Below are 19,612 nucleotides of genomic sequence, written 5' to 3'. Positions count from 1 at the left end.
AACCAGCTAGTAGTTCGGTTCAGCACTAATATTTACAAACAAAAGCACTAATTCATCGTGACAAACAAAAGCAGTAAATCATCTTTCTAATCAAAAGGCTGATGCAACATAGAAGCAGTTCATCAGTTATCTCCAAACAGGAGGTACGACAACCTAGAAGTGTTGCATTGTGTTGTCCTCTTCCTTGGTGGCTGGTTATGGGCTGGCCGAGCACTAGCCCCTCGAGTGGTTTGTGTATTGTGAACAGCTGAAGCAGCAATTTGTTGAGTATTGTTGTGTTGCCATCCTTGAGTGCTACTGGTTTGCCAAGCTTCAGAGGAGGTACTTTGTTGTGTGTCCATTGCTCTCTGCAAACAAGAGTGGATTAAGACAATGCACAAAGGAATTCAATGCACAAAATTAAAGTTGAATGAACAGGTTAATTACCTCTATGTTTGATGTTCCTGCCTCATTTGCTTTCCTCTTCCTAGTAGCATCTCTTTTGATGTAGGCATTCTTCTTCTTTCCAGCCTCAGGATTAAGAGGACATTTTCTTGCATTGTGTGTTGTTTTGTGACACAAACTGCACTTTATTTTGATGCCTTTCCTGCTCATTTTTGTTCCCTTTGGTGCTTCGCCCTGCTCCCTTGTTCTCTGAGTTTTTGGCCTTCCAGGTATCCTGACATAAGCAGGAGGATGTGGCCTTGGCATATCAGAAACTGGCCATCTTTCTTGCCCTTCAACAGGTTGCAAGCAATATTCATAGATCTTTCTATACTCTGTGATTGAAAAACATGGTACTATGTAGTCATCCAACTTCCTTGAACATGAATAGATTGCACTGATAGCATGGCAACACGGCAGACCTAAAAGTTGCCAGTACCTGCAGCTACATGTGAACTGCTCCAAATTCACTGTGTACCTTCTCCTGTTGTTCTCCTTGACCTCAAAACCATCTGCACCATTCCACAGGACAACACACTTGCCAGACCTCACAATATTGAGTTTCAACTTCTTGAAAATGTTTGGACAGATTGTTACTTGCCACCTCTCTACCTTTATTCTCTGTTCTTGAATCCTCACCATGACCTTGCATCTTATAGCCTCATGCATAGATGTAATAGTCTTCTGTCCAGCCCTGACAACTGGGCAAGGGGGCAGCGTGGACTTCTGTCCAGCATGGCGCACCAGCAGGGCAAAACCGGATGGCAAAACAGCCTTGAGGAGGGTTTTAACTGGTTTCATCTACTTTAGGGTGTAGAATACCTGGTTTCATAGTTGGAGGGGGGGTTTAAGTGTTCCACCCTTTATAGTTCAGGGGGTTATCTAGACTTTTTCCAAAGCAGGGTAAGGGTGATTGTCTTTCGTCTGTCAACCATCGCATAGGCCTTGAACCCCGTAGAGTTTCGAGTTTCCAAACGAAACCTAACAGTTTATCCGCATTCTCCTGATGATTTTTGGTGCATATCTATAAATGACTTGGCTAAATTACGGCCGGCCGTAATTTAACTTTCCACTACGGCCGGTCCATTTTGGGAATAGCAAAACACAGTGTCATCAATTCTTTCCTTTTTAAGCAAAAACTACTACCCGCGGCATACTCTCGTGCGGGAGCGCAACTGTGGCAAGGATAAGGACAAAAAAGATGATGTCGGCACATGCAAAATCAATCTCATGCTTGAAAAAGCTATAATTTTACAACGAAGCATCAAAATTAAAATTTGATTGCACCATTGCTTTGCCCGTAACAAAAAGATCAAAACAAGATCTCACTTCAATATGTTTCGATGATATTTTTCTCGTACAGTTCCAAGAGCACTTTTGTTAAAAGTTGAAAGCATCTCATAATAAACTCTGAAGCAATTTAGAATAAATGTACAAGCAAATAAAACAGATTCACAATAATATTGTTTCATCAGTCATCACGTAACCACTAGATACACCCTGCTTATACTTGACTTTAGCTTGTTGTAACAGAGTCTTTACCTAACTTATGAGCACCTTTCATGACCTGCCATATAATGGGAAAAATAGGAATACATTAGATAGTATGTAGCATATAAAGTAAGTTGGATAAGCTGAAGAACTACCTGTTGTATCCTAATTATCAACAGAGGCATTTGAAAAATAAAATGTTATAAAAAATTGCCTACATGCATATGCATTTGCTTGTTCCGTAGCCAAAAAATTGCACAACTAAAAGTATTACTTTGCCTAACTAATAATCATGAATTTCCTAGACAGAATAAGCATCATTTTGGAACCATATAAGCAAAGTTCTAAGAAAGTGTGAGAAAATTAGAGCATGGACAAAAGTTTCAATTGAATTTTACAAAACCATATACAAAATATGAAAAATGGCATTTCAATAATGAGAAGTTGCAAACAAATGTGCTACTACCAAGCTGCTGAACTCAATCAGAAAACAAACCTAAAAGATTGTCGGGCCTGCATGAATACTAGGGATCAAAAGAACTGCACATACAAGCTTATGAGTTTTAAAAATTGCTCTGAGGAGCTAGGGTAGCTGGTCTTAACAACGTTCAGTTCTTGGAGAGGGAGTCCTAACAAATACCTCTAGTATATATTTCATCAAGTTCACCTCCATGACATATAAATTGCTACAATTATTGGAGAAATGCAACAGTCCCAAGCTATAATTGCATAATACAATATATTGGTCTAAAAGTTGCTAAAGAGCTACTAGTTTTGACTATCACATCATTGTACGAGCTCATTCATATCTTGCCTGCAGCAAAAATAGTTTTCTTGGAGCTTGAGTGTGGACAAGCAAAGAAATGATGCTTTTTGAAATCTAAGAGTGAATCAAGTCTCACTGCATCTGTATCTTCTTGCAGAGTAATGTAAACCATAGTTCGTCCTTTGGATATTCACAAATTATTTGGGCAACCTCCTTCTCTATAGATGAAACAATAGAAGCACCTCTATTAGGACATTTGTGCACATATGCACAGAATTAGAGAATCTACAAACAATACAAGTGCTTTATTTCAGTCAATAAATACAATTTCTCAATTAAGCCGGGAAGAATAGCTAAGCATTGTTTAAATGCTTGGTCTGACCATTTTAAATTTGGTTACCAAATATTATTATCTTACTACCTCAATATTACTTAAATACAAGTTCAATATTATCAAACTACTTTGTTACTGCATAAGAATATGACCATGACCTCTAAAATTATCCAGAAAATATGTAATGCCAGTGTGAACTAGTAGCTGCAGTTTTACAGGTGAGTGATATGCATAAAAAGAGCCGAGTAGGCTGGTTGCATAATGTGTATAGAAAAGAAAAATAAGGCTGCATAGTCTAACAACTAGATATTAGTTTTTTTATACAAATTAGAAAGCGCTTGTTTATTGTGCGAATAAAATTTATCCATGTTGTCATGAATGTTTGCCAAAAGAGCCTGCTACCCCTCCATCTCCTCAATACAGAAAAAAGGAAGTACATGTCTAATCAAAAGAGCAACAAACGGGATCTAGTAGGAATGCTCCTATTTCTTTGTGACAATAGTTCAGATCATGCTTCAAAAACTGAACAATAGTTCTAAAGAACTTGCTCTAAGATCTAGTGGGAATGCTGCCATATCTATACAACATAATAAAAATGACATGTCTAATAACATTGTGTAATCAACTAAACTATATTACCTTTTGGGTGCCATATTATTGCAAATTAATAACCATATAACTGCCCAAATTAGTCCATATTATGGCCTAATGAATTTTGAATATGTACTCTCAAGATGACTGCACGCATAGCATTAACTCCCATGTGGTCAGGCTAAATTTTGTGTTAAATACCAGTGCTGATAGTAGTATATTACCTTGTACTTTAGGCAACCTATGAAAATAAATTCTAAAATTCTAAATTAAACATTGCCTAATGAAGTAAACTATTTTGCCTGGTTAAGAACCACATTATTGCCTAATCAGAACCATATTCATGCCTAATGAAGTATATTATTTTGGATAATCCAGAACCATATTTATTTCTAAAGTTCCTGTTCATTTGTATTTCCTATCGAAGTAAAATGACATTTACTAAAAAGTATCATTGCCTACTGAGAAAACAAGAAGCAAAAAAAATAAAGGTTAATATACCACATTAGATGAGGCAGCACGACCTTGCTGCTGCTTCTTCCCTCTTGTCATTGTAACTTGGTATGGTTATTTGAACAACACTAACCAGGTTCTCAGGTGAATCATGAATGTGTTGTCTGCACCCTGCAGATATACACAATTAAAAAAAGGAAAACTACGTGATTCTGCATAGGCAATATATCCAAGTGTTTTAGAAAAAGGGCAGCTATCAAATCTCTGCTAGAATGTCCTACCCCAGCAGAAACACTGTTAAGATAATACATTTCACTGGTAAAAAAGCTAAAGGAATAACAAAAGAGCATTATGTTATCTAGCTCTGGTGGCTTGGGCTATCATTCAATTAAGCTACCCATTTCTCCTGATGAAAAAAGACGTACCTAAAAGTAAAGGCACTAGCTCTTAAGCTCCTGATCTAAGTTGTCTATCCTATACTGTATTTAGAATCTAACCCTGAAAACTAGGTGGGATATATAATGGTACTGTGTAGAAACCCCTTTCCTTTGCAGTCATCTAGAGACAGTTCAAAAAACCATGGTGGCACTATACTTTTGCTTCTAGACTTAACAAAAAGGATTTGAGAAGCTTCCAGCATGTTGATCGATTGATCGAAGATAAACTAGCCCTGCTTATGCAAAAAAGAACTATAAGTAAAACAGCTAAATATATATCTTCATTAGTAGAGAAACACATTCAATTCCAATGCAGAATAGAGCCTTTTTGAGATATTACTTTGCCTAATTAATAACAAATTATTGCTTATCTGAAATCAGATTAATGCATGTTTGTAACAAAAAAGTTGCTTGATGCAGTGATGTAGTTGGGGAATCAATGTATTCAACTGCAAAAAACCTAACGATATTACTACACTAAGCAAAGTCCGTAAGCTATGTGTCATATGCATTGTTCAGGGATAATCAGCTATGTGCTCTAGCTGATTACTTCGTTATCGACAACGAACCAAGCACCTTTTTAAGTCAGGAAAATGCAATAGTCCCTGAGAACCATATTAGCTAGTTAAACATGAAATCATGATAACAGATTAGATTGAATCCATCAGCTCATTCCAATCAAATAAGCTCACAAGTAAAGGTGGAGTTTATCTGAATTGGACCAGATAACAGGATGTGTGATCACTGGAACAAATATAATTCCCAATTCCCAGCATTTGATGAAGAGTATAAAAGCAATTAGCCCATGCCGAAGCATTCGGACTGCCCATGTACTGAGTTCTCCTTGATTACCTGGGCTTAAAATGTAATGGTAACGGACCATTTGATCTCTAAATAAATAACATTCATGAACAAACCAGAAACTAGAGCACACTCCGCTGGCTTACCAAACAAAGTTGTTCCGCATCAGCTTGCAAGCAAAGATGCTCATGAATCGATAGATACTTGTGCATACATGACCGTATGACGCGACCTAGTCACTCACACCACTAGTCCACTACCAATCAAAGCAATGTAAAATCAAGCAATGGCAGGAGTAGCAGAGATTTTACCAAATCCGAGAGTCCCATTCCCCTTACCCTGAATCAAAAATTCGGCCCCAAAACCGCATAGAGAAAGTAGCTAAATAAGGGGAGATGACGGAGCAGAGGGTGCCATACGAAGACAAAATCATTGGCGCAGCCGGGAATTTCGGGTCCTCGTCGTCCTGGTGGACGATGTCCCTGGCAGCGACCACGCCCGCGAGCGCCGCAAGCAGGAGCAGAACCACCAGCGAGCTGCGGGCCATGAACGGAAGAGTGGAGGCACGATTGGAGAGTGTCCGGATCTGCGCTTCGGCACACTACGAAAAATCTGTTAATCCATGACGATTGAATTTCGTCACAGATCACTGAAAAATCGTCATAAAACAGTATATATGACGATCTCAAATACCGTCATGTATTGAGCATCACAAATCACACCTCGTGACGTTCCTTAAATTTTCGTCATAGATTGCTTGATCCATGGCATTTTAAAACCGTCATGGAATGTCCCCGGGCCCCCGAAGCCCAACCCAAGCCCATTTTCTATGACAAAAATTAACGTCACTAACAGTATAAATTTCGTCACAAATTTAATTGCCATGTCACACAATGGTGGCATGAAGAATGACATGGCTGTTGACTTGACGATGACGTGGATAGCAATAATGACATGGCTGCTGACATGGCAATGATGTGGATAGTGACGTAGCAATCGCACGTGATGTGGCAAGTGACATCAACAGCACAGCCCACAAGTGGATGAGCCCAATTCAGAGTGGGCCACCAAATTGGGCCTAATTTCAATCCTTTTATTAGAATAGTCATTACAGCCCATAATATATATACCAAAATTGTATGACCATTTACCACAGCATCAAATCAAATACAATATCGTATGATTTACATTGAGAAGCACCTCAAAATTTACATGCAAGTTACATTCATCTTGCATCAAAAGCAACACTAGAAACAAAAACATCAAATATTCCAGCATTTGCCTTCAAATTTCCAATCTCTTCTCACTGTTTGTTCCTTCTACCATTTCATCCTAACATGAAAAGAGCACATTGTCAAATATTAATTAGAGGACAATATTTGTATTTGTGATGGAAACTACTGAAACTAGCAGAAATTCACGTTGACAAATATTAATCAGAGGGATATTTGTGATGGAAATTACTGATACTAGCACGAACTGGTTCAATTATAACAGTGGAATTAATGTTGTAGACTTATTAAAATACTACGCTCGACAATTGACACTAGTGATAAAAAGTAATCAATTAGGACATGCAAACCAAATGTTCTAGCAACAAATGAGACCAGCTACACAGGGTACTACTGCATCTATAAATAATCAGAGCTCTGTTCAATCAAGCATGCATGACAGGATGAGCATCGCAATTAAATTGACTGCAAACTAGTAGCGAACTGAGCTGCTAAAAAATCAAGCAAAGCAACTTCGATTAGAATTAAAGATTCCATATTAACCTGGCCACGGATCCCAGCAATATGGAGCTTTAGCCTATATATCCCTATTGGTACGTGTAGACCCCATTGCTTGCACTTGATCAGCATATGAAATTGCAGAGAGCACTAGCCGTAGCAGATCAAATAAATAGATGATACATATGGATTTACAATATCTCATGGACTTGAACCACTTGCACATAACAGAGCAAATAAGAAATCAAACGACGCAAGGACCATGAGTGAAAATTACATGAGAATTGAGGATCTCAGCTCACCTGGCAGAAGACGACCATAACAATTGTCAACCATCACCATGCAGTTTGGATTTTGCATCTGCCAATCCAAACGATGAAAACTATCAGCACATACAAAAGCTAATCATAAAGCTTGTGGAGCTTGCAATAATTTCAAGATAACTGATTCATTTTGCAAAGAAGAATAATCATAGTATCATACCAAGCTCTAAGCAATGAAGACTCATCTCCAGCATATTATTTTGTAAGGAAGTAAACCTTTTAATTTAAATTTAAACTCCAACATAAGTTCTCAGTTCAGCTTCAACTTGACTACTAAAGGAGTCCGAGATTTTTGATACCAGATTATGCATACGCTCGGAAAAATAGTATGAATGATGGAATCCCATAACTATGGCAGCTAAAAATAGGTGCATATTTATTAATTGAAGAGGTCGGTCTAGTACTAAATAGTTTGCACTGACATTTTAAGTGACTGATAAGCAAGAACCGAACCATACCAATTCTAGGATCAACTAAGTTATCATCTTCAGAAACTCCATTACTAGAGTTTGAATACAAGGTGTGTATGTGATATATATGGTTCCGGACAGCACAAGCAACAAGCAACAGTAGGTAATTACTTTAGACTTTGAATACAAGGAATGCACAAGCAACAATCTAAACTATAAGCAACGTATCTATCATTCAGAACCAACAATAGCAGCAAACAATATCAGAAATACTTTTGATTTGAATCTACAGATTAGAACTAACACCAACAGCAAGGGAAAACAAGCAGCGCATATATGGAAGTCTGCCCAATCTTTCCTTTCTGCAACGGAGAAGATGGCCGTGCCTCTGTCGCTGCAGCTCCGTGTCGTCGCTCGCTGCGGGGAAGATGAACGAAGAACAGGCCTCAATTGCCGCTGCCCCTTGCTGGGGACAAACGGACGGGACGCTGGCGAACTCACCCGCCCCATGGTCGCACATGGCCAGAGGCCCGCCGCCAGCCGCCACGCGCCTCGTCTCTCCGTTGCTGAAAGGCCGATGCCAGGGTGTGCGCGGGCCAAGGTCGTGGTGCCGCAACCGCATGCCACCTCCCCATCCTCTAGGGGCCGACGGGATGCGACCTGCTGCTGCAGTGTCGCTGGGGCTCCACCTCCACCTCCACGGCCATCCGGCCGGCCCGCGCGGAGCTCGAGCAGCGCTCGTGCCCCGAGCAGATCTGAGGTGGGGAGGGGGAAAGGAAGGGAGCAGAAGGCGCGAGTAGAAGGAAAGAGCCGGTCTCGAGCAGAGTGCTGCACCCGGGGATGGGGAAGGGGAGGGATCCGACGCTGACGCAGCGCCGGTGCCGGCGGCGGGCTACAAAATGGTGTGGCTCGCCGCTGGAGAAGGGGCATGACCGGAGGTCGAGCCCCTGGCGGATGAGGAGCGGCAGATCTGAGGGGAGGGAGGGAGAGAGAGGGGGGTGGAGGTCAGAGGGCCTATTAGGGTTTTGATGAGGCGACTGAACTTTTATGCGACTGAACCTTGGTGTCGCCGTCGGTGCCGCCGCCGGCCGTGCCATTCCCGCCCACTAACGAGGGGAGGACAACAATAGCAACAACAATAGCAAGGTGGACGGATGGCCCGAGAGGGGGCGGCACGCACGGGCAAGGCACGAGCGCGAGCGGCGGCAAGGGGATTGGGGGACTGGCACCACCGGAGAAGGGGGCGCGACCGGAGATGGAAGTGGAGGACGGGGGGCAGGCGGGGTGCGGGATCTGGGAATGGGGGCGCGGCCGTCGCAGTACTGGAGGAAGAGGAGCAAGACCTAGGTTAGGGTTTGTGGCTGGGGCAGCAGAATATATACCATGGCAATGCAACCTTAGCCATCGGATCGGCGATGGACGGACTGAAATAGTTGGACCAATTGGGCTGGATGGGCCTTCTTTCATTCCTTCTTTGTTTAACTTTCTTCTTTTTTTTCTTCATTTTATTGCACCATTGTAAAGTAACATATAAAAATAATTACTTTATATGCATCAATACATTTTTCATATGTAATAGACTACATATAAGGTATCTTGTAGAAGTTACAAAAAATTTTGAACTGATTTACTATTTTTAGTACTTTAAATGAATATATGTGTGTTTACTGAAAATTATTACAATTTAAACTCCATGTATCTCAAATAGTATTTAAAAAATTCGAAAAAAAATATTTCAAGGAAGTTTCATCCATTATAGCTCATATCATTAAAATATATGAAGAGTTCAAATGTTTACTAGGGATAAGTCAAACTTCTACCTGTAACCTTATTATAGAATAATGATAATAATATCTAAAAGTTCTCTGAAAATTATGTAAATTGTCATAGAATCATTTTATGTATGCATAATGCTGGCATAAAATTTTCATAAGATTTTATGATATTCAAAGTATACATTGTTCATAATTGATGTATCTCTCTCACAGTTTCTTGTATTCAAGTCAAAACTTTGAGATTTGAACACCTCGTAACATATTCAAATTTGTATGCACCTCAATTTTGGACACCACCTTATGTTGAATATAACATTGAAAAATACCAAGTTACATTAGCAATTGTTATGCACAAACATTCTTTTCAATGTTCTATTTAGTTGGAATAAAATATGTCATATCAAAACAATAAATATATAGCAATTAACATATAAACAAAAGCCACAAAATAAATACTCCGATTTTTAGAAAAATTCAGAAAAAAGAATCATCAAATTTGGAGTTACTATGAGGGAGAAATACCGATTACAAAATTTGATTCCGGATTAAAAAGAAAAAGATGAATCACAAATGTGTTCTTGGTTGCAGGGTCAAGTTTCAACAAAAAAGTAAATATATTTATTACCGAAAATCTTTACAAACGAAGTCCTGTCGCACTGGTAAGGCGCCCTTGTTTTTTCTTGGTGACCCGGGCTCGAATCCCCATTACTCTTTGGATCTCTTATTTTAGCTCCACCCTGAGATATTAAAATCATTTTAACGCCACAATGAACCGCAACATATATTTAGGATATATAGGCTAATACCAAATCCCAACACATGTGTAGGCGCAGCCTAGTGGAAGGGCACCAGATTCTTTCCGCCGAGTCCTGGGTTCGATTCATCTCCTAGCTCTCTCCTTTAAATGTGTTTTTTCCCCTCGCGCGGCGCTTTGAAATAAAAAAGGTCCCGTGGCGCTTTTTTCCCCAGTGCTAGTCCTGCTGCTGCGGGCTGATGCTGGGCTTGCCTGGGCTCGTGGCGCAACACAACAGGAGGGGGACAGAACCCGACCCGTCAAAAAAAACAGAAGGGAGAGAGAGAGAGAGGAGGCCTGAAGGGCAAAAACGAGCTCGGCCCTTGTTTTGTTCCAAAATTTTCACTACAGCTAAGAAAATGTTGAGTTGGGCTAGAATGGTCTTTTTAGGATAAAATAATGAGAAATTTTCTTATGCTATAGAAATTTAAAAAACTAAAAAAATTGAATTTAAGCTTGTACAAAATATTATGTAGCAACATAGATGCATACATGAACTCGGTTTGTTATATTGATTCGTGGGCTCATGTTAACTATAATGTATTTTTCTTTATCACCATTGTGGTTTAAGCATAATATTAAATTTATGATGATTTTTATTTTCATTCTATGACGTTTTTAGACGTTTGTCACAGAAACTGGGCCCAAATTAGGGCCCGTATGGGCTATTTGCAAATCTGTGACAAAAAATTATAAATCGTCATAGATCATGTCTGTTTATGATGCTATTCATAAACGTCATCAAAAATTCGTCATGAATCAACAGATTTCTTGTAGTGGCACCTTGCCCCCAATAGACGCCGTGGAATCCCTAGCGGATGAGAGCGATGATGAAATGCACAAAAACAGGAGCACACCAGGAAATGGCGTGGAAAAAAAACACGAGGAGGGGGGACTTTTGGGCGCACGGCGACGAAGGAAATCACTCACCTCGTCAGAGATGCCGTTGATCACCACCGGATCTAGCTGAGTTGCTGGTGTGTGGGTGATTCAAGAGGTTGGATGTGAAAAATCGCAAAATCGATGCGAGCGAGGAGAGAGGAGAGCGAATAACCCTAGAGAGAAAATGGGGAATGAAATGAACAGGTGTGCTGACCCGCCGCTCTCTCTCCCCTTCTATCTGAAAATGCGGAACCGCCGAACTGCACATGGTGTACGCGGAGCCTGGATGGAGGACACACGGTGGATGGAAGTGGTCGTACAGCTTCACAAATTTACGGCTGGTTGTAACAGAGTCTTTACCATCTATAAATATCCTTATTTTTGGCAGCGTGTCAACACTAGAACCTTTTTTGCGTGGGTTGCAAGCACTGGAGCACCTAATTAAGGATAACATGCTCTAGTAAACTGGTTAGCTAACCAACGCATCATGCACGTTATCCGACAAGAAATAATGCAGCAGCCATTGAGCCATACACTTTTTGCCAAACTGGATCGAGCAAGCACTCACTCTGAGGTTTGCCGCAGGAAAAAGTTAACTTGTCCGTTTACATAAAGCACCGGATGCGTTTTGCCGAAGCAAGTCATGCAATGATCGAGCGCCACCATTTTTCCACCATCGCTTTTTTCCTGTTGCGATGCGATTAAGTGGTTTGTGTGGTCGAGTGCCAAAGTGGATTCCGTGCCCCAATGTCAAAAGTGGTTCTACGGTCTTTCGGGGAAAAAAAGTGATTCTACGAAAACCCTTTTTGTGTGGAGGCACATCCGGCCCCTAATTACTATTGCACCGTGGAGATGCTGTAGACTGAGGGCTATCACTGTCGGTTGACCTCGCAGTGGATCTCCGTGAGTGATCTCCCCATTCACAAGAAAGAATAGTCTGTTTGTAGTTTCTACTTTATTTATTTGATATCTATAAGTTTTTTTTATTATGTTAGAAATAGTTGGAAATAGATAGGAGTTTGTAGAAAATAGTTAAAAAATAGTTGGAAAAATCGTAGAATCATGAAAAATAGTTGGAAAATTTTATTTATTATATATTAAGTAGAATTGATTTATAGATATATTTTTAGAATTCAATTTTGGATATATTATTAGAATTCAATTTTGGATATATTATTAGATTTCAATTTTGGATATATTATTAGAATTCAATTTTGGATATATTATTAGCGACAAATTATGGATATATTATTAGAGAGAATTTAGAGAGAAATAGAGAAGGAAATATAGAATTAGAGAGAATTTCTATTATGATGTATTCATTATTTAATTATGTCATTCAAAGACTTTAATTTATCATGTATTTATTATTTTTTATGTCATTCAAAGAGTTCAATTTATCATGTATTTATTCTTTAATTATGTCATTCAAATACTTTAATGTATCATGTATTTATTATTTAATTATGTCATTTATATTACTTCTCGATCTCGCAAACTCGCGCTAACACACAATCGTTTCCGATAGTTTCCGATCGCTCCAGAAGCTGCCTCCAAAAAATTCATAAGACAATCCGGATGTATTGTCAGGGATCACATCCCGATCAGCTTCAGGCTATGGAAAGCTTCCAATCCAAGCGAGGAACGGGATGCGGTACCCGAAAGAGAAAAAGAATGGTGCTGGCGAGAGCTTAAGAAAAACTTCATGGCTCCAGCTGAATCCGAAGAGATATGCAAGCACTGGACCCTGAGCAAGATGGCCGAACAGCTACAATCATTCAAGAAAATTTTGACGAAGAAATATATCAAGACCGGGACCACGCCCGTGTTTACCGGCGAGCTCGAAAAGCTCAGGGGTCACTGGGATGCATTTGTGCAATACAAGTCTTCAGAGCTTGGGCTTCAGAAGGTGCAGAAGGCCAAAGACAACACCTCAAAGAAAGTGTACCATCACACTCTAGGCCAAGGAGGTTACAAGCTTGCAATACCCAAATAGGAGAAGATGGAGCAGGATCTGCTTGACAGAGGTATCCAACCTGCGACCATGAACTGGCCTGAAAGGTCAAGGACCTGGTTTTATGGTCACAGGGGAAGCTTAGTCCCATTGACTGGGGCCTGCATCTATGGGCCAAACATCCAGCTAGCAGCCCAGAGACTACAGGAGGCCATACAAGCAGCGCCCGAGAGAACATTCCGTCCGGATAGAGGGAGGGACTAGCTGACTTACTCCCTTGGGAATCTAGAGCATCCGGGCCGCACAAGAGGCAAAGGCGTGGTTCCGTGGAAGTATGGGTCCAGGGATTACATTGAATCATATAGAAGCCGGCAAAGAAGAAAGAATGATGAGCGGGAGCACTTGCGAAGGCTAGAGGAATGGCTCATGTCACACGATCAAAGACTGGAGGAAGAGATTCAACGCCAAGTGGCCATAGCAATGAGCCAGCAACAGCAAGTGCAACCGGTGCCTTCAAAGCCTAATATCGCAGCCGATCATCTGTCTTAGCGGAAAAGCAGCTGCGCTTCCACAGACGTCGCCGTCGAGCCAACGTGGATCCAGGCCGTAGTTGAAACGACGGCCCCGCAGTGATTTCCAGTGGATGAGATCACCCAGCGGACACTTTGGGACCTGCAGACTGCCATTAAGAACTTAATGTTCACTGTTGCATACGGTACCGCCATGCCAACCCAACCAGGTGACGTGTACCACGGGCAGCAAACTCCGGCAGGATATACAAGAGTTGGCGTGGAGCAGGTGTGCCAGGGTTGGGAGACGCTCGAGCTTGATATTCCTGGAGGCGATGGGGAGAGGACACTAGCAGAAGCCATTCATGGCTACATCCTATGGGATAAGCACTACATTGTCCTAAAGTCGGATGATCGAACACCAAGACCGGCATCTCAGCATGCCTTTTCTAGGCTGTCATCTCCGCAAAACTCCCCAAGGGCATCACTGTCTCGGCAAGGTTAACCGGCACATTCTCCATCACCATCATCTCATGCGCCAATGAACACTCAAGCGTCACCGTAGTCTTCATGGTCACCCCCTCCGCCGCCGGCAAAGAAGCAGAAACAGTCACCGGCAAAGAAGGTAGCTGCACCGGCTAAGGAGCCTCCAAAGAAGAAGGAAAAGAAGAAAATAAACCAAGGAGGCTCCTATTAAACCATGGGACATGAGCCTTGAAGAATGTGATTGGATAACTCAAGAAAGAGTTGAAGAGCACTTCAAGCCGAAGCCGAAGCCAGAGCCCGAGAAAGTGATAAATCTGGGAGATTTGAAATTTTTTTAAGGGAATGTGCGAAGCAAATAAGAGAAAATTCATTCCAAGAGATCCCCCTTCAGACTACGACCGCACAATTATCAAAACTACTGAGAAAAAGAAGAGACAATCAAAGTCATCGTCGTCCGACGTTCCACAGCTCGGAGCCCAAAAGAAACAATCAATGGAGCCTCTCGTAGTGGGACAGACGATGCAACAACAAGACTTTGTTACATTTTTGAAAGAATCAAACCTGACGGTGGCTCAGATTGCAGGGGGAGAAGATATTCCAAAGGCCGATGTGGTCGTCAAATGGACGTATGAGCTGGGCAAATCTCTTGTTCCCCCGAAGTAGTGTCCGTGCTTCCAACGCAAATGTATAAGCTGCACCAGCACTACATGCGTGCGATGGCCAATTGCATCTTCATGCAGGGCGCAAAGATTGAAGATGACGATTTCTTAGGAGGGGAGGCCATTATATGGATAAACTGGGAAGAAGTTTACCAACTATTCCATCAGGAGGACCTCGACATCTCTATGGTCGGCTTATGGGTTCTGTAAGTATTTTACTCTCCTTACGTATGTTTTGCATGATCTCAACATACTAATCCCTTGATTTATTCGGTATCATGTTGAATGGAGATACAAACTTGCAGGAGAAAGGGATACTCTCACCTCGGCTTCATTGACCCAATTACTCGTAATTGGAGGCTTCTACGCGACAATTCCGATGAGATATTCCAAAACTTGTTCAAGTACATAAGCGTTCATCACAACAAGCAAATGATATTGTTTCCTTACAACTTTGCGTGAGTGATTCCTTCCATCTAACACTTTCTATTCAGTAATCGAATTGTTTAAACCTTAACTACCAAGAACTGCCTCCGTATAATCTTGCAGTGAACACTGGGTCCTAATTGTCATAATTCACGAGAAGAGCCTACTCGTGGTTATGAACTCATTGAGGAGAAATCCAAAACAATACGAAGATCTTCTTAACATGATGAAAAAGTAATTCTACCACTACTCCGTCGATGACCGATAATTTGAATCACTTTGTTACTTGACTATAATTGTTCTAATCATGCACAGAGTTTGGAAACAAGTCGCTAAAAATCATCTAGGCAAATTGGACAAGGAATTGAAGATCAAGACAGATTTTGCAGTACGCACTTGGATGATTCGTTGCACGTTTCATTAGTTTTATTATATATTCATGTAAATACCTGATAATTTTTTCTCTCTTAAAGTGTATGAGGCAGGAACAAGACACTAATTTATGCGCATACTATGTATGCGAGAACATCTATGGTCTGGTAGGTCCTCCAAGGGCCTGGACAGATTGGGAGGAGGAAGTAAGTAAAAAACTTGTTAATGTTTGAACTCGTATTTTAATTAGTCAAAATTAATTATTCCTTTTTTCCATAAGTCGAGGAGATACGAGATAAACTCATACCGGAGGAAAAGATTATGGCGATTAAAGAACAATTGTCCGGATTTATTGTTGAGCAAGTCCTCGATCCAAAAGACGAATTCTACTATGATGGACAATCTCACATTGACAATCACAACAAATATGATAATATACGCGTATATATGTAATTAAGAACGAATATACCTATGTAAATATATATGTGTGTGTATGTATTATATTTCTATTTATGAGAATGTTTGTATTATATATATAAGCACTCCAATAATATATATGTGTATATATATTTATATAATATTGGTCCTAGACATTTTCATATGTAAAGGAATTCACACGTATAGATATGTGTATACATATATATATAAGTGAATTAATTTATATATGAAAACTATCTAGGACAAATATTATATAAGTAACTATATATATATATATATATGTGTGTGTGTGTGTGTGTGTGTGGAGATCATACACACTGAATTCCAATACATAAGTTTAATTGAAATGCAAAAGTATAATTGAAATAGAAAAAAATTGAGAAAAGAAAAACAGGAAAAAAGGGGACCTTTTGTCCCGCACCCTGCGCTGGCAGCACCTTTTGTCCCGGTTGCCAGACCCGGGACAAAAGGGCCCCCCTTTTGTCCCGGCCTGGCGTTTCTGGTTGGGAAACCGGGACAACAAGGATTTCTCAACCGGGACAAATTAGCGTTTCTGTAGTAGTGATAGTTCGCCGAATTTCTTGCAGATCTCTACCCGCCGACCGCTCCTCACATGTACATGCATGCTAAAAATCCATTAAAACGAATGCAAATTAAGAACTCTCTCAGGATTTTTATAAAAGACAATTTAGAGAGTGTACTTTTCAAGACCAATCCAATCGATCGTCCAAACTACAGTAGCAATTTCCTTTCGACAGACAGGTCCAAGCTCACATGATCACATATATTCACATGCCACTATCGTTTTGTTCCTGTGAGCCTCTGCCTGCCTGACCATGACACCAAAACTCCGATCCATGGTATGGAAACTAGCTAGTTTATTTGCTGTATTTTGCAGGAATTGAATGCACGACGTGCATGACTGTGAAACAGCATAAAACACTGAAGGGTGCCCCGAGATGCCTACAAAGAACCCCCTTCACATGCCGGGTGCGTACAGATCCTGAGATCCAGTAGTGGACTTTGCAGCTGCGGCCGGCAGCTGGGAGGAAAATGGCAAAGGAGACAGCGGTCACGGCGTGCTCCATGTCTGGCAGAAACGCACGATCCATGGACGTACGTGAACCTGTCTAGCTTCTTATTCTTTAGCTGCTGCTCGCCATTGTTTCGCAATTAAATATATAATTAATTAATAAATTGATCATCATCAGCACCTAATATAACAAAAGGTCGTCTTCTACTTTGTTGCCTCCTGAAGTCCAAGGAGAGGAATCCTTCCCTGGCCTCACCGCCCGTGTGTGATGGCACATGTGACAAGCTATGGATCCAGCTGTAGTCTGTACCTCCGCTCATGCACACTTGCTTTGTACATATATGTCTTGTTTCCGCATATAGGGGTGTGTGTGATTCTCTCCATAAAAACTTTTGCAGAATGCATTCCACTTTTCTGGCAATTAGGCATTAAAGACACATAGATCACTTGTCTAGCTAGGAAGAAAGTTTGCTCAACCCATTGTACGTGTTTTTCAATTTATCTGGATATATAATGCATTCTTTATGCCAAGTTGTACATAGTACTTTGGGCTATTTTATTCTATTTGGATAATATACCATAAACCCTTTAAATTAAAGAATCAATATCTATTGTATTAGGTTTTTATTGTGTTTTTATATTACGCATAGTATCTTTAAGCAATACTTGTTTCTTCATTTTCTAACAAAAATCACTGTATTTTGTGAAAATAATGAGATTCTTACAAATGCATTATCTGACTGAATATTTGAAAGCCTCACATTAATATTTAGCCATGTTTTACAACCTGTGCATTATCTAACCCACCATGAGCATTTTATATTAGTTGAAGTCCTTTCCTTCGAGTAAGTTGATAGCTAGGATCCTAGCTATATATCTGATCAATTACAGAGGCCAATTGCATTTATTGATGTAATTTCCTTTGGTACATGATACACTATAGTCACATGTACACGGTGACATCTTCTAATCTTGTTTTAAATTAGTGTGAAGAAAACACAAGGTCGAACCTAATGTGTGTTGGTATTTCTTATTATCACAGATAAATCCACAAGTGCACGGAATAATACCTGATGTGTGTTGGTATTTTTTACTATCGTAGATAAATCCACAAGTGCAGGGAATACCGTATTAGTACTTTACCCATGAGTAATCTCGGGTATCACATTTATATTTTTATAGGGAAGGTGGAGGTTTAATAAGTTAATGATTAATTGTTGCTTGGATATGCAATGTACAAATAGGGGTAAGTAATATATATGTATATTGAGGTAGTGAGCCACACAAGTTACTCATGCTTATTGCAATAGACTTTAGGCAGGGAGAAAGCAACAAGAGAATCTATTCATGGCATATGTACTTCTGTCCAAATATACAGCCTATACGGTACACATACACACATACATAAATAGTACTCAAACTCTAGGCAAGGCACTACAGGGAGAACCACATTTGGCTGGTAGAGAAGCCACAAGCCAACTCGGCTACTTTATGGACCTACTATCCCTTTGTCCGAACGTGGAAAATTACGATGGATGGACAACATAAAGCGACATCTAGCAACACTTGACTAACTGGTCTCAAAATGTAAAATTCAGAACGAGGCGGGGATTTGAAGTTAAAAAAAAAGTGCATATAAAAGTATATAATTATAATGTAAAAGTAGTACAAAAGAGGGTTGGAGGGTTCATTTAGGCTAAAATATGTTATACAAATATTTATTTAGTATACTTTGCGGGCATTTGAATTTAAACCAAAAAAAATTTGAATTTGGCCGGTTACCAGTCAAACCGACCGGTAAACCGGTCAAACCGGCCGGTAAACCGGTCCAATCGACCGGTAAGCCGGTCCGAACCGATTGCATGGCGGCTTTTGAATTTAAATTTGAATTTGACCGGTTCCAACCGGTTTCCGGCTAAACCGGACCGGTATACCGGAACCGGACTCCACCGGTTTGGCCGGACCGGTCGGTAAGTAAAACCCTAGGTTGGGCACGCCGGCCGGACCAGACCGGACCCATGCGTCCGGCCATGATCAATGGACGCCCATGCATGGCCCAGCGCGACACCACTAACCTCAATCCGAAAGAGTACTTAGCTCTAGGCAAGGCACTACAGGAGAACCGCATATGGCTGGTAGAGAAGCCACAAGCCAACTCGGCAACTTTATGGACCCTCTATCCCTATATCCGAATGTGGAGGATTACGAAGGACGGATAATATAAAACGACATCCAGCAACACTTGACTAACTCAGGTCTCATCCCTGCATTAATAAGTGATATCTTGTACCCCCTGACCCTTTGGATCGACAGACATGGTACAAGAGCAAATATTCGAATAGGGAGCCGATGTCATAGCTCTAGAATTACTCATCTAACGATGGAAGCAACGCGTTGGTCGTAAGGAGCACTAATTAATTAGGCAGCCTAATTACCCGGTGCCACGAAACGCATCTCTCCGTGGAACGGAAACGTCGCCCGCCACGCATCGACGACCCATCGGCCGATCTCCATTAAAGTTGAAAA

The 19,612-nt window shown here is 40.8% G+C and overlaps 1 long non-coding RNA gene across 2 annotated transcripts; it reads right to left on the bottom strand.

The window, feature by feature from the left end:
- Positions 1–1,712: 1,712 nt before the first annotated feature.
- Positions 1,713–11,394, bottom strand: LOC120686678. 2 transcript variants are annotated; one of them, XR_005680312.1, is made up of 4 exons: positions 11,258–11,394; positions 4,107–4,229; positions 2,817–2,898; positions 1,713–1,990 (listed from the first exon to the last, which is right to left on the bottom strand). It is a non-coding gene; the product is annotated as an uncharacterized LOC120686678 (long non-coding RNA). The 2 variants fall into 2 exon arrangements; XR_005680311.1 differs by lacking the exon at positions 1,713–1,990 and having other exon boundaries at positions 2,545–2,898.
- Between the last annotated feature and the right edge of the window lie 8,218 nt (positions 11,395–19,612).

This window comes from Panicum virgatum, chromosome 8N, assembly GCF_016808335.1.
Source record: "Panicum virgatum strain AP13 chromosome 8N, P.virgatum_v5, whole genome shotgun sequence".
Classification (NCBI taxonomy): domain Eukaryota; kingdom Viridiplantae; phylum Streptophyta; class Magnoliopsida; order Poales; family Poaceae; genus Panicum; species Panicum virgatum.
The sequence above is the reverse complement of the archived record's forward strand: the minus strand, read 5'-3'. Positions and strand labels throughout refer to the sequence as shown.